Here is a 15,764-nt window from a genome sequence, read left to right as displayed (position 1 = left end):
ACCAAACTAATTTTTCTGGTCTGCACAGCAGCCTGCTGGTGCCCTGACTGTGGTGAGCCATGTGTGTTTCCCTGAACTCACATGTGACCTTACCCTCTGACCTTCCCAGACTTAGCTCTCATAAACTCTTAGGGAAGCTGAAGCCAGACTATGACCAAGAGACTCTGTTCAGCTTACCCGCTTTCGGGCATCTTCACCCAACAGCAGCTTTAGTAACCAGCTAGGTGTGTGCTGGCCACACCCATTTTCAAAACAAAACAATATTATTGTCTAGGGCAAAACTTTCAAGGAAAGCAAGAGAATGAGAACATAAAGGTCAAAATAATGGTTTCCTTGGGGGAAGGAAGATACAAAGCAGCTTCTAAAATACTGTAAAGTTCCAGTTCTGAATCTTGGATATTTTATTACTCTTTCTTAAACTGTACAATGGCTTCCCTGGTGGCTCAGTGGTAAAGGATACACCTGCCAGTGCAGGAGACACAGGTTTGATCCCTGAGTCAGGAATATCACCTGGAAGGGGAAATGGCAACCCACTCCAGAACACTTGCCTGGAAAACCTTATGGACAGAGGAGCCTGGCGGACTACAGTCCATGGGGTTGCAAAGAGTCGGACGTGACTTAGCAACTAAACAACACAACAAACAGTATAAATAAGTTTTAGAAACTTTTCTATATGTTGAATGCAGTTAAAATTTTTGAAGAAGCACAGTTTTCAACCCCAATAACATTTACACCTGACAGAACACATAGAATCAAAGAGAATCACAATAAACAAATTAGAATATCTGCCTATGGAGGCAGAGGGTTAGAAACGTAAATGGAGAATGAAGAGAAAATGGGATGCATGAATAAGTAAATAAAAAGACATCCAGTCCAGTGGTCAAAGATAATGACAGTTTCCTTTACCTTCTGCCCCTTAATATTGAATATGATAAAGCAGCTGGGCCTTACATATCTTTTCAAAATCAACAGGTGCAAAGTCAAATCACATGAAGATTATTATAATAAAGGGTTGCTACAGAAGGTTTCCCAAGGCGGAAGATTTTGAAGGCCCCTCTGAGTGGTCATCTCTCCAAGGTTTGATTTGTGGACTCCTGCCCAGTGTTCCTGAAGGATTCCAATGCAACACTTGGTGCATCAGCCCATTTCACAATAAAACAAAAAAAACCAGTGGAGAAAGCAAGAGATTATAGTCATGTTCTTATAAGAGCAAAAGAGAGAAAAGAAATTGCCTCTATAGTTTTAAAAACAAGAAACAAAACCCGGCAGTTGGGAAAATGAGTGCTTGTGTAAACCTCAGCCATCCTCAGCCTGGAGAAGAATCATGAGGGTAACACCGAGTCTACTCAGCTCACTTCTGGCCACAATATCTCATTTTGGCTCCCAATCCTAGCATCCCCATCTCCAGTGATGGGCAAATACGCATTTCCCCCTCAATATTAAGGCCACCTGTTCCACCTAATCTCCCCATGCTCAGTTTGCTCGTTAAACTTGTTTACTGGAACTGAAATTGAGATAAAGCCAATTATCCCGAATCTTATGAAATGGCTCCCTATTACTGTGTTATGTGCCTTCCTGCCTTAACCTGTGTGTCTACTAACATATCAACTGGAAATATTCCTTGCAGACTTCTCTAGTGGTACAGTGGATAAGAATCCACCTGCCAGTGCAGGGGACACGAGTGTAATCCCTGGTCTGGGAAAATTCCACATGCCGGGGACCAACTAAGCCCGCGAGCTGCAGCTACTGGGCCTGCCAACCACAACTAGAGAGTGCGTGCACCCCACAAAAGGCCTTGCATGCTGCAAGTAAGACTCAATGCGGTCAAATATTTTTTTTGTAAAAATTACACAGCGTATATTTACCTTTCTGTCCCAAAGAGCCTGTCATCAATGTTCTCCTCAAACATGGCATCTTATTTTTTTTTTTTTTAACTTTTTATTTTGTATTGGGGTATAGCCAGTTAACAATGTTGTGGTAGTTCCAGGTGAACAGCGAAGGGACTCAGCCATAGATATACATGTATCCATTCTCCCCAAGCCCACCCTCACCAATCCAGGCTCATGGCATCTTTAAAAATTATAGTTGACTTTCAGTGTTGTGTTATTTCTGCTGTACAACAAAGTGATTCAGATACATATATGTATGTTGTTCAGCCACCAGGTGTGTCCAACTCCTCAAGACCCCATGGACTGCAGCACACCAGGCTTCCCTGTCCCTCACCCTCACCATCTCCTGGAGTTTGCCCAAGTTCATGTTCATTGAATCAGTGATGCTATCCAACCATCTCATCTATATATATATATTCTTTTAAAAATATTCTTTTCCATTATGGTTTATCATAGGATAATGAGTGTAGTTGCCTGTGCTGTACAGTGAGTGAGTGAGTGAAGTCGCTCAGTTGTGTCCGACTCTTTGTGACCCCATGGACTGTAGCCTACCAGGCTCCTCAGTCCACAGAATTTTCCAGGCAAGAGTACTGGAGTGGGTTACCATTTCCTTCTCCAGGGGATCTTCCCAACCCAGGGATCGAACCCCGGTCTCCTGCACTGCAGGCAGATGCTTTACCGTCTGAGCCACCATTTTACTCTCCACTCAAACATGGCATCTTAATACCAACTCTGAATGTATGCAATAGCTTTGTCCTCCCGGTAAGAAAGGCAGTTTATTCCTAAGAGCCAACAGGTCTGCCACCACGTTCTGAACCCATACCACTTTAATGAATATGTCACCCCTTTCATCTCAGAGTTCTGAACCCACCTCATTTTCTCCATGAATCTATCTCAGACTCATTTGAGATTGAGCATCTCTTTGTTTCTCTTGTTTCAGAACACTCCAGTTCCCCAAAACTGCCTTCACCCACCATCAACAACTAATAACGTAGACTGTCCCTTCCCAGGCCCCAGCATCTGTAAGGAAACTAGACTGTTCCGTTAGTCCTCAATATGCCTCAATGTCATCTGAGAGCAGGAAGTCTCAACTCATCAGACCCAATGTACCTTCTACTTTCCTGAAATGAAATCTGCTACTAATGGAACCCATCTACACAGTTCTTAAAAATCAAGATAATGCACTAACTACAACATAAAAGGAATATATCAAATGATTTTCTGCATCAATTGAACTAATCTTATGGTTAATTCAATTGATGCAGAAAAAATCTAAAGGCTTTTGTCCTTTAGACCATTTATATGGTAATGTTTGATGTTCCTGGGATAAACTCTATCTGGTAATAATTAATCTATATTTTTGAATACACTGTTAATGTCTGTTAGCTAACATTTTGTTGGGGATTTTCATTTCATAAATGAAACAGCCCTAGAATTTTCTTTTCATGGATTCTTACCTAGTTTTTCAATCTAGGTTGCACTAAGCTCAAAAAATTAAATGGATAAGTTTCACTCTTTTGTTATTGTGCATAAGATCAGAAACTTGAAAGTTTGCTACAATTTACCCACGAAATCAAGTAGTGGTGAAGGAGAGTTCATTGACTACCACTTTGGTTTCCTTTATACTCACTGGCCTATTCAAGACCTCACTTTTGTGTCTATTTTAACATGTTACATTTTTCTTGGAATGTATCCTTTTCATCCAGGTTTTCAAATTCATTGCCATATCATTCATCATTCTTCTTTTAAAAGAATTTCATTCTACATCTTGTTTTTGTAATTTTCTTCCCCCACTCCCTTTTTTTTTATTACTCTTTGTCAGAGATTTGTCTCCCTTATGAATCTTTTCAAAGACATTGTCTGTTGTTCTCTATGGCATTTATTTCTGCCTTACCATTGTTTCTTTCTTGTTTCTTTGAATTCAGTAATATAAACTGTGGCATTAGCACAAAAATGGAAAAGTAGACCAATAGAACAGTATAAATGCAGACCTGTGGATATAAAGGAACCTAGCGTATAACAGATCAATGGAGAAAGGACAGTTTCTTTTTTGAAGGTGTTTAAAAACCTGACTCATGACTTGGAGAAAAATAAAAACAGACCCCTACCTCATACCACATACAAAAAATGGACTCTAGATAGAGGACCTAAATGTGAAAGATAAAACTCTAATGTTAATAAGAGGAATTATAGGAGGATATCTTTGTGACCTAGGGGCTTGGAATGACTTATTAGATAAAAGTGCAAGACTATAATTCATATGGTAAAGAGTTGATTGATTTGATTACATCAAATTAAAGGATTTGTGCTTGATGAAAGACACGGGGAAAAGGTAAAAGATAATCTACAGATTGGGAGAAGATATTTGCAATGTTTAAATCAACAAAGGATTTAATATCTAGAACATCCAAGGACTTTCTGTGAATCAACAAAAAAAAACACCACCACTAGTTGAGCAAAGCACAGAATAGACAGTTTACCGAAGAAGAAATTTGAAAAGCCAAGAGCGTATATGACAAGGTATTCAAGATATTGGAAATCTGAGAAGTTAACATAACAGTGAGATCTGACTTTACATTTATGAGACTGACAAAATTAGAAAACAGGATAATGCCCAGTGCTGATGAAGCTGTAAGGACCTACAAACCCACCTGCATGGCTCCTGGGAGTGTAGATTTCGGTAGCCATGCTGAAGGGCTGTCTGGCAGTACTTTGCCAAATGAAATATGCATTTAACAGTGAACCATATGCTGATTTTTTATGGAATTTTATGCTGAGTTATCTTCTACTTTTAGAAAAATATGAAAACGTAATAATGGTATCATATAATTAAGTCAGAATGGGCTGATTATAGGCCTTTGCCACTTTAAAGGGCTTCCCAGGTGGTGCTAATGGTAAAGAACCCACCTGCCAAGAGACAGAAGAGATGCGGGTTCGATCCCTGGTTTGGGAAGATCCCCTCGAGGAGGAAATGGCAACCCACTCCAGTATTCTTGCCTGGAGAATCCCATGGGCAGAGGAGCCTGACGGGCTACAGTCCATGGGGTCGCCAATAGTCGGACATGACTGAAGCAACTTAGCACACACACCACTTTAAAAACACTGTTATTCAGAATATATTCATTATGTGAGTATACTATTTATTTTGAATATTTAGAATTTTTAGAATTTTCGTTATCAAATTAACCAGAAATTAATATTTCATTTACCATATGTAGATTTTTAAGTGTTCGTGAAGTTCATTTTAAGTATTCTTAATGCATCCTAATATTAAATATCAAATTTGAGAACCTTACATATAAATAGATTTAATTTATAAAAAAATATTTGTTTCCAAATCTGTGTTAGGGTTCTCTAGAGAAACAAAAGCAATAGACCTAAGGAATTAGGTCACACAGTTATGGAGGCTGACAAGCCCCAAGATCTGTAGGGTGAGTGGGCAAGCAGGAAGAGCCAGTGTTTCATTTTAAATTGAAAAGCAGAAAAAAGCTTGATGTTCCAGTTCAAAGACAATCAGGCATAAAGAATTCTCCCTTATTCTGGGGAAAGTCTGACTTTTTGTTCTATTCAGGCCTTCAGCAGATTGGATGGGGCCCACACGCATTGGGGAGGGCAATCTGCTTTACTCAGTTTACCAATTCACATGTTACTCTCATCCCAAAGGACCCTCACAGGAACACCCAAGATAATGTTTGGCCAAATAGCTGGCAGTCTGTAACCCAGTCAAGTTGACATATAGAATTAACCATCACAAGTTTACCCCCTGTCAACTTGACACTCATAGTCATCTCCTTAATGGCACCCCACTCCAGTACTCTTGCCTGGAAAATCCCATGGATGGAGGAGCCTGGAGGGCTGCAGTCCATGGGGTCGCTGAGGGTCAGACACGACTGAGCGACTTCCCTTTCACTTTTCACTTTCATGCATTGGAGAAGGAAATGGCAACCCACTCCAGTGTTCTTGCCTGGAGAATCCCAGGGACGGGGGAGCCTGTTGGGCTGTCGTCTGTGGGGTCGCACAGAGTCGGACACGACTGAAATGACTTAGCATATTCCAAATGAAGATAATACAAAGGTTATCCTTCTACTTAACATGATACAGCCGTCCTGTGTACAGCAAAAATGAGTTAACCCCTTCCCCAGAAGAGGAGGTAAAGTCCTTGTATGATGTCTCCTCTTCTCTTTGACATCCCATGACTTAAATATTATGATTTGCTATGTGAATAACTGCATATCAGGAACCAGGGGATATGTTAATTTGCTCAAACAATGAAACCACATTGGTACAGCAGCTACAACCCAAGTTACCACCTGGTTAAGCTTGCAAGGAAATGGCAGCCCACTCCAGTTTTCTTGCCTGGAGAATTCCATGGACGGAGGAGCCTGGCAGGCTACAGTCCATAGCGTCACAAAGAGTCAGACACAGCTGAGCGACTACCACTCACTCAAGCTTGCAACAATCTGCTGTCATTCTCCAAGATCCATCTGTCTTCTGCACAGGCCAAATAGGAAAGCTGAATGTGGATGGGATGGGAATCACTACCCCTTCATCTTTTAAAGCCTTGATGGTGACACTAATCTCTGCAATCCCTCAGGAATGCAGTACTGCATTTAGTTTATTATTTTCCCAGGTAGAGGCAGTTCTAGTGGCTTCCTCTTGGCATTTCCCACCAGCATCGCCCTCACTTCACAGATCAGGGAAACAATGGAGAGATTCTGGCAGCTGCTGAGTAGATCTACTGCAAGTATGCATTCTGTGACTGGGGAAAGAACCATAAGATGGGTTTGGGAACCCATGCAGCCCACTGTGAGACAGATCTGAGCTAAAACTACATTGATCCCCTGACCTCCATAAGCCCATACTCTGACTGGTGGGCCACAGTGGTCTTCTAGAAATAATGTCCGTTCAGAGTCAGTGTCCGGTAGTCCCCCCAGAGATCTGATTATTCCCTGTTACTCAATGCACAGTTACCCTAGTAAAAGCTCTAGGTCCTTTTGTGGAGGCTGAGAGAAAGATTAACAGTATGAACTCTTGGCAGTGTTCCTGTAGGAGACCTGGCCTCACCATTCCAACTTTCAGGATCTTATTCCTTACCAATCAGTTCTCTCTCACTTTAATAGGGGACACCTTGTAAGACCAGGAGTTCAACTTGTGTTGAAATTCAACCAGCTGCAGGGTGAGAATCTGGGTTTGATTTTCAGCAATCTCAGTCCTGGAACTACAGGAGATGAGGACCTCCAGGGTACACCTAGAGCCTGCCAGGTCATTTATGTGCCTCTTGTGCTGGAATTTCAAATTCTTGAGCTCCTTCTTTACTTTCCCCACTTTGTAGATCAGCCTTAGAAGCAACCAGACAATCTCATTATATTCATTAATTTAAGAAAAATGTTCAAAAATATATAGATCCTTGCTTCTTATGAGTAGTTGATTAGGAGTATCCACTGGTAATAGTTTGTGTGTCTCTATGAGCAGTTCATGGACTATCAGTGCTTTCTTTACTACTGGGATGGTCATTGTGTGTGTTAGTCACTCAGTCGTGTCCAAGTCTTTGCAGCCCCATGGACTGTAGCCCACCAAGCTCCTCTGTCCATGGGATTCTCCAGGCAAGAATACTGGAGTGTGTTGCCATTTCCTTCTCCAGGGGATCTTCCTGATCAAAGGATTGAACCCCAGTCTCCCGCATTGCAGGCAGATTCTTTACCATCTGAGACACCAGGGAAGTAGCCACCAGTCTCAAAACGCTAATCAGATTACAAAGCCAATTCAAGAAACCCCAGAACCAATTCAGAAATTCATTCTTAAAATTCTGTTCCTTTAGACTGCTTTCATTATCAAAATCAGGATTAGGGCTCTGCAGAGAAACAGAAGCAGTAGGATGTGTATATATAGATAAAGAGATTTTTTTAGAAAGAATTGGCTCATAAAACTATGGAGGCTAACAAGCCCCAAGATCTGCAGGATGAGTTGGCAAGTAGGAGACTCAGGAGAATCAATGGTGTAGTTCCAGCCCAAATGCCAACTGACCCAGGAAGAGCCATTGTTTTCTTTGAGTCTAAAGGCAGGGAACAGCTGCTGTCCCAGTTAGAAGACAGTTAGGGAGGAAGGATTCTTTTTTATCTGGGGGGGGGGAGGGTCAGCCTTTTTGTTCTATTCAGGCCTTCTACAGATTGGATGAGGCCCACTCAATCAGAGAGTGCAATCTGCTTTTTTCAGTCTGCTAATTTAAATGTTAATCTCATCCAGAAACACTCTCACATACACACCTGGAACAATGTACAAATATCTAGGCACCCTATGGCCCAGTAAGATTTACACATAAAATTAACCATCACAAGGTAATACTCTGGAGGTCCAGTGATTAGAACTGGGCACTTTCACTGATGAGGGGAATTAAGATCCTGCAAGCCATGCAGCACAGCCAAAAATAAATAAATAGAAAAAAAAATTAACCATCACAATATCATAATGGACTTTTGGGGTAAAGATGCAATGTCATCATATCTCCAAAACCAGCTCCATGTCCATGAATGGTGTTTACATCATGAGTGTTAGTCGTTCAGTCATGTCCAAGTCTTTGTGACCTGTTGGATTGTAGCCCACCAGGCTCCTCTCTCCTCGGAATTTTCCAGGCAAGAATACTGGAGTGGTTTGCCATTTCCTTCTCCAAGGGATCTTCCTGACCCAGGGATCGAACCCAGGTCTCCTGCATTGTAGGCGGATTCTTAACCACTGAGCCAGCAGGGAAGCCTTACTTCATGAGGATCATCTCACATTTGGATTTGAATGCCCAAGAAGCCCTCATTCCTCAGCTTAAATGTCTGATTTGTATACAAAATGTTTGAGAGAAGCAACAATACAAAACAGATGATTCTGTGTTAAACTATTCCAACAAATATTTCATGAATTACTTTTTATTTTGGAGCAATCACAAAGACAAGTTGCAAGAACAGTACAGAGAATTTTTTTCCCGAACCATTTGAGAGCAAGTTGCAGACCTAGTGACCCATCACTTCTGAATATTTCAATGTGCTTTTCTACAAACAAGGATATTTTCCTACATAACCACAATTCACCCATCAATGTCATGAAATTAATGTCGATCCATCACTATCACCTAATTCTCAGATCCCATCCAGATTTCACCAGTTATCTTAATAATAGCCTAAAATTTATAGCAAAAGGACTCAATCCAGGATCATGCATTGCATTTTTATGAACATTTTGAAACAAGTCTGTGTAGTGAGTGAGGCCATGGTGACAGGAAGATGTCCTGAAAAGCTGAGATTTAAGTAATATATTGTTTTGTACAGAGGAGCCTTCATCTGTAAGAGTTTGCCTTTTAATCTGATTTCCATGGGAAATGGTACTATCAGTATGGTGAAATGAAATACAAGGTACTAACCTCTTTCCTGTTTTCAACTTTGTATAAAGACAAGGGCTCAGAACATTCTTCTCTGTTGTTTCATAAGTGTGTGTGAGCTGAGTCAGAAGAAGAATATTTTCAAAAGTTTGTGAGCCACAATAAAAATTGAAAGTTTTTTTCCATGGTCAATTGGTACCTGACAGATTTGTGGAGAGATTAGCTGAATTTTTTGGTCCCTGAATATAGTTTATAGAAATTTGTAAGGATCATGTGAAAAGAGGTTAATGTGAACTGGCAGAGTTTGGGGGGTTCAAGCAAAAACTCTGGAAAGTTTTTGGAGCTTTGGAAAAGTGAGGTTAAAAGTTATTCCCTTGGTAATGTAATTTGAATCATAAAGACAAAAATTTTAATGGAGTAGAATAATGTGAATAACTTCAGGAAAGAATCATCATTTAAAAACCATTAAAATGTTCAACTGGATTTAAATGATTTCAAGAATGAAATAGAAATTCTGGCTAATGGTGAGAAAAACTCATAAATTTTTCCTTTCCATTTACCACCGCCTACTTGAGAAAAAAAAAGTTCTCATTAATAGCCACAATCAGATTTTGAAGAGATTATGAGAAGTCCTGATCAGGAATTGTGTGTAGCCATTTCCAGCATAAAACCTTATGTAAAATGTATATTCCAAAAAAGATGATCGAATGTGTCATTAAAATGTGAAAATAGTTTATTTATACAAATGAAAGATTTACTATCTCCTCTAATACTGTATAGTTTATTTTTGTCACAACTATATAAAATAAATAGAGGGACCTCCCTGGCGGTCCAGAGGTTAAGACCCAGCGTTTCCGCTGCACAGAGGTCGGGGGAGGAACCAATTTGATCCCTTCTATCTCTGGTCGGGGAACTAAGACCACACATGACGTGCAGCACAACAAAAAAAAAAAACAAAACAAAAAACCAAAGTAGCACATGTTTTCACCAAGCCCTCTTCCCACCCCTTTCTCCACACCCCCATACCTCCTCCGAATCGGAGCCACAGCCAAGGTGATGTTTCCTCTGAGCTATAGTCTTGCTCCAGCTCTGGGAGCCCAAGCACCAGGACTGAGAACATCTAATGATAATAATGGCAGCTAACAGTTACTGAGGACTTGATTTATGCCGAACACTAAATACAGGAAAAGAAGTGAAAGTCATTCAGTCATGTCTTACTCTTTGTGGCCCGCCAGCTTCCTCTGCCCATGGAATTCTCCAGGCAAGAATGCTGGAGTGGGTAGCCATTCCCTTCTCCAGGGGATCTTCCCGACCCAGAGATGGAACACCAGTCTCCTGCATTGCAGGCAGATTCTTTACTGAGCCACCAGGGAAGCCATACTAAATACATAATCTTATTTTAATTATCTTATTTAACTACTAAATACATATAATCTTTTTAGTTCTCACAATAACCCTCTGTGGTAGGTATTATTATTCTACTGTTCTCCTTCATTAGAAAGATATGGGATCTAGACTATAAGAGATTAAGTTATTTGCCAAAATTTACACAGCCAGTAATCCATGGAGGCAGGATTTGCACCCAAGCAGTTCAGTAGCCTCTGGGTGGGTGGTTCCTCCCCTCTGAGTACCCAATGTACCTGCTCCTTCTGGGCCCCTTTCTGCTCCCTGCGTGTAGGGTAAGGGAGTTAGAGAACGCCAGGTTTGGAAAAAGAATGAGACCGGCACTTTACAGAACAGATCACCTTTAATGAGGCAAGACAGGGCAGCAGTCAGATTAGTGAGCTGCTGCCCTAACCCAAGAAAAGAGTAAGTATATATAGGCAGATATGTGGAAATCTACTGTCTTAAGGGGGCCTGTTCTTCTCCAAGGTTGTCCGGATTAGTTATCTCTTAAACGGCTGGGGCCAGGGAAGGCAATGGCACCCCACTCCAATACTCTTGCCTGGAAAATCCCATGGATGGAGGAACCTGGTGAGCTGCAGTCCATAGGGTCACTAAGAGTCGGACATGACTGAGCGACTTCACTTTCACTTTTCACTTTCATGCATTGGAGAAGGAAATGGCAACCCACTCCAGTGTTCTTGCTTGGAGAATCCCAGGGACGGGGGAGCCTGATGGGCTGCCGTCTATGGGGTTGCACAGAGTCGGACATGACTGCAGCAGCAGCAAACAGCTGGGGCAAGGAATTCTAGAGATCGGCCAGAGGCTGGGACTCTCTGGGAGCTGGGCATAATCAACCTTAACCTCCATTTTTTTCTTCAGGTGGAAGAGGTTTTTTTTTGCATAGAATGGTGGGGAGGACCCGGAGGGGAGATTTAACTCCAGGCTATTTTGAGCTGTGTAATTCTCCTTCACTACTCGGCCTCAGCTATTCATCTGCAGTGGTTGGTTGTATAGAGGGGTCGATGTCAGGGCTATCCCAGGTCAAGCTACAGGCTGAACAGGTGACCATACAGTAGGACAGGCCCAGCTGGGACCACTGAGGTCTACAGTTAGGGGGAATCAGGAAGTAATGGAGGCACCAGCCCCTGATCAAGCCTGTTGCTAAGCCCCAGTCTGGGGAAAAGGCCTGGACTTTCACCTACACTCCAGTCTGGACCTGATCATGAGGCAACACAGTGTATGCCAACATCCAGAGGACAGAGATATGCTAGCAAGGAGATCTTTAGAAGAGAATGAGGCCTGAATACCAGGTAAAGGGCAGGAAAGGGCTCAATCCCTGTGGCACGTCCTGGCAGTAGTTGAGGGGATGAAATGGCCAGAGAGGAGGCTGGCCCTCAAGGCATCTCCAGAGCTTGAGTCCCTCTAGCCAGCTGCAACTCCCAGCCCCTTTGGACTATGCCCTTTCGCTCAAAGCAGGCCTCCAAATCCCATCTAGCTCTGTCTTCCACATTTTGCCACTATCACGGTTTCAGACCACCCCTTACCTCTCCCAAGTCTCTCCATCCATCCTGCAAGGTCTAAATCCAATCCCGCCCCCTCCAGAAAAACTTCTAGGGTCCAAGTTAAGTTCCCTTTCCTGATGAATTGGTTGATTTCTTTTTCTTTTCGTAGTCACCATTCTCAGGGAATCAAGCTAATATTTAATGTTATATAGCCTTTTGTTCGGAGAGGGCAATGGCAACCACTCCAGTGCTCTTGCCTGGAGGATCCCATGGGCAGAGGAGCCTGGTGGGCTGCAGTCCATGGGGTTGCGGAGAGTCGGACACGACTGAAGCGACTTAGCAGCAGCAGCAGCAGCAGCAGCCTTTTATGCATTGGAGAAGGAAATGGCAACCCACTCCAGTGTTCTTGCCTGGAGAATCCCAGGGACGGGGAGCCTGGTTGGCTGCCATCTATGGGGTCGCACAGAGTCGGACACCACTGAAGCGACTTAGCAGCAGCAGCAGCAGCAGCCTTTTGTTTGTCCTGGTAAAATATATTGTTGTGTGTGCATGTGTTTGTAATATATCTAAGGGTGTTATGTTGTATGTTTCATTCTGTTTCCTGTTCACACAGCAATATGTGCTTTTAATTTTTTAAACTTTTTGTTTTATAATTTCAGACTTATAAATGTTACAGACCCAATACAAATAATTCTCATATACTCTTCACCCCCCTTCCCCATTGTTATCATTTTACATGATCACAGTACAACTATCAAAACCTGGAAATCAACACTGATACAATACTATTAATCTATTCAAATTTCACCTTGAACTTTATTCAGATTTTACCAGTTTTTCACCTAATATCCTTTTTCTGTTCTCGGATCCCTCAATACAATTAGTTATCATTATTATGTCTCTCTGGTCTCCTCTAAATTACCATAGTTCCTCGATCTGTCCCAGTCTTTCATGACATTGACACTTCTGAAGAGTACTGGTCAGTTTATAGAATGTCCCTCAGTTGGGTTTTCCTGATGTTCTTGCATGATTAGATTTAGGATTAGATTAGATTAGATTAAATGTATGCATTTTTGGTAAGGACCTCAGAAGTGATGCAGCCTTCCCAGTCCATCATGACAGGGGGTATGGGATGTTCGTATATCATATTATTGGTGATATTAACTTTTATCACTTGATTAAGGTGGTGTCTTCCACTGTAAGATTGCTATTTTCACCTTTGTAATTAATAACTAACTTGTGACGAGACACTCAAAATATCTTCACAAATATTCTGTGTTTCACCAAGGTTTCACTCACTAATTTTAGCATCCACTAATGATTCATGCCTGATACAGTTGTTACTGTAGTGTTTCCAGATAGTGATTTTTTCTATTTCAACTGTTCCTTCCACACTTTTTAAACGTTATTAGACTTCTCTTGTATTAAAGATTTTGCTTTCTCCCCTATTTATTGGGCTTCCCAGGTGGCTCTAGTGGTAAAGAATTCACCTGCAATGCAGGGACACAGGAGACTCAGGCTTGATCCCTGTGTGGGGAAGATCCCCTGGAGGAGGAAATGGCAACCCACTCTAGTATTCTTGCCTAGAGAAACCCATGGACAGAGGCTAGTTCATTCATTCATTCATTTGTTTACATCTGTAGGGACTCATGAGTTCTTATTTTATTTTGTGGATTATGATTCATTACACTCTTTATTTATTTTGTTGATCAAATTGTCCCAGATTTGGACATTGGGAGATCCTTTAAGTTGGCTTTTGTGTGCTTTTGACATGTTCCTTTCATTTTAAGCCCATCTTAACTCTCTGGTCCCAGCCCTGAAATCATCCATGTCTCTAATATGTTTAGATAGATTATAGATAGATAAATATATAGATGTGTGCATGTTCAGTTGCTCAGTCATGTCCAGTTCTTTGCGACCCTATGGACTGTAGCCCCCAGGTTCCTCTGTCCATGGGATTTTCCTGGCAGGTTACTAGAGTGGGTTGCCATTTCCTTCTCCAGGGGATCTTCCCGACCCAAGATTGAACCCACGTCTCCTGCACTGCAGGCCGATTCTTTACCACTGAGCCACCGGGGAAGTCCAAATAAATAGATAGATGCTTTATATATCAGCAATATATCTATATATCAGCTTTATTGAGATATAATTGTCTAAAATATACATACTAAGTTTAACACCATTATTGAAATACAATTCACATATCACACAATTCACCCATTTAACTGTACAATTCAGTGTCTTTTAGCATATTCAGAGTTGTTAGACCATCATCACCATTTAAGCTTTTGATATTTTCATCACCCGCAAAAGGAAAATCTGTACCTGTTAGCTGTCATTTCCCATTGCCCTTCAACCTCCATCTGCCACCTCCCTAGGCAATAGCTAGGGCTTTCCCGGTGGCCCTAGTGGTAAAGAATCCACCTGCCAATTCAGGAGACATAAGAGAGGTGGGTTCGATCCCTGGGTCGGGAAGATCCCCTGGAGGAGGAAATGGCAACCCACTTCAGTATTCTTGCCTGGAGAATCCCATGGACAGAGGAGCCTGGAGGGCTACAATTCATAGGGTCATAAAAAGTCGGACACGATTGAAGCAACTTAGCATGTAGGCAACGGCTAATCTACTTTCTGTTTCTATAGACTTCCTAGTCTGGACATTTCACATAAATGGAATCATACAACATGTATCTTTTGTTTCTGGTTCCTCTCATTTAGCATAATGTTTTCAAGGTTTGTCCATGTTTTAGCATGGGTCTGTACATCACCTATTTCTATTGCAAACAATATTCCATTGTATGGATATACCACATTTTATTTATCCATTCATCTGTTGTAGACATTTGGGTTTGTTCCACTCTGGTCTATAATAAGTAATGGCAGCAATGTATTGTAAGACATATTCTTACATGTAAGACATAAAGCAACCTCAGCTGCTTTACAGCACTGTGGTGTACAAAATCCTTATTTTTCCTGTCTACTCAGCAAGAGTGGACACCCAGATTGCTTCTGATTCTTTGCCATCACAGATTTTGAGGTGATGAGCACCCTTCAATATGTTTCCTCATGCACATTTGAGAGAATTTCTTTGAGATGTATGTCAAGGCATGGAATTGCATAGTGTTTGTTCTTGACTGGAGTCCTCCAAAAGGGCTGCTCCATCTTCACTCCTATCAGCCATTTACAAGGATCATCGAAAAAGCAAGAGAGTTCCAGAAAAACATCTATTTCTGCTTTATTGACTATGCCAAAGCCTTTGACTGTGTGGATCACAATAAACTGTGGAAAATTCTCAAAGAGATGGGAATACCAGACCACCTGACCTGCCTCTTGAGAAACCTATATGCAGGTCAGGAAGCAACAGTTAGAACTGGACATGGAACAACAGACTGGTTCCAAATAGGAAAAGGAGTATGTCAAGACTGGATATTGTCACCCTGCTTATTTAACTTCTATGCAGAGTACATCATGAGAAACGCTGAGCTGGAGGAAGCACAAGCTGGCATCAAGATTGCCAGGAGAAATATCAATAAGCTCAGATATGCAGATGACACCACCCTTACGGCAGAAAGTGAAGAAGAATTAAAGAGCCTCTTGATGAAAGTGAAAGAGGAGAGTGAAAAAGTTGGC

The 15,764-nt window shown here is 41.6% G+C and overlaps 1 long non-coding RNA gene across 1 annotated transcript in view; it reads left to right on the top strand.

The window, feature by feature from the left end:
* Positions 1-15,502, top strand: part of LOC106701302 (uncharacterized) — a 48,865-nt gene extending 33,363 nt beyond the window's left edge. Inside the window, exon 4 of the long non-coding RNA XR_011463177.1 lies at positions 973-15,502. This is a non-coding gene — a long non-coding RNA (uncharacterized lncRNA). The remainder of the gene's footprint in view (positions 1-972) is intronic.
* Positions 15,503-15,764: the final 262 nt, after the last annotated feature.

Source organism: Bos mutus, chromosome X, assembly GCF_027580195.1.
Source record: "Bos mutus isolate GX-2022 chromosome X, NWIPB_WYAK_1.1, whole genome shotgun sequence".
Lineage (NCBI taxonomy): Eukaryota > Metazoa > Chordata > Mammalia > Artiodactyla > Bovidae > Bos > Bos mutus.
This window is presented reverse-complemented; position numbering and strand designations above follow the sequence as displayed.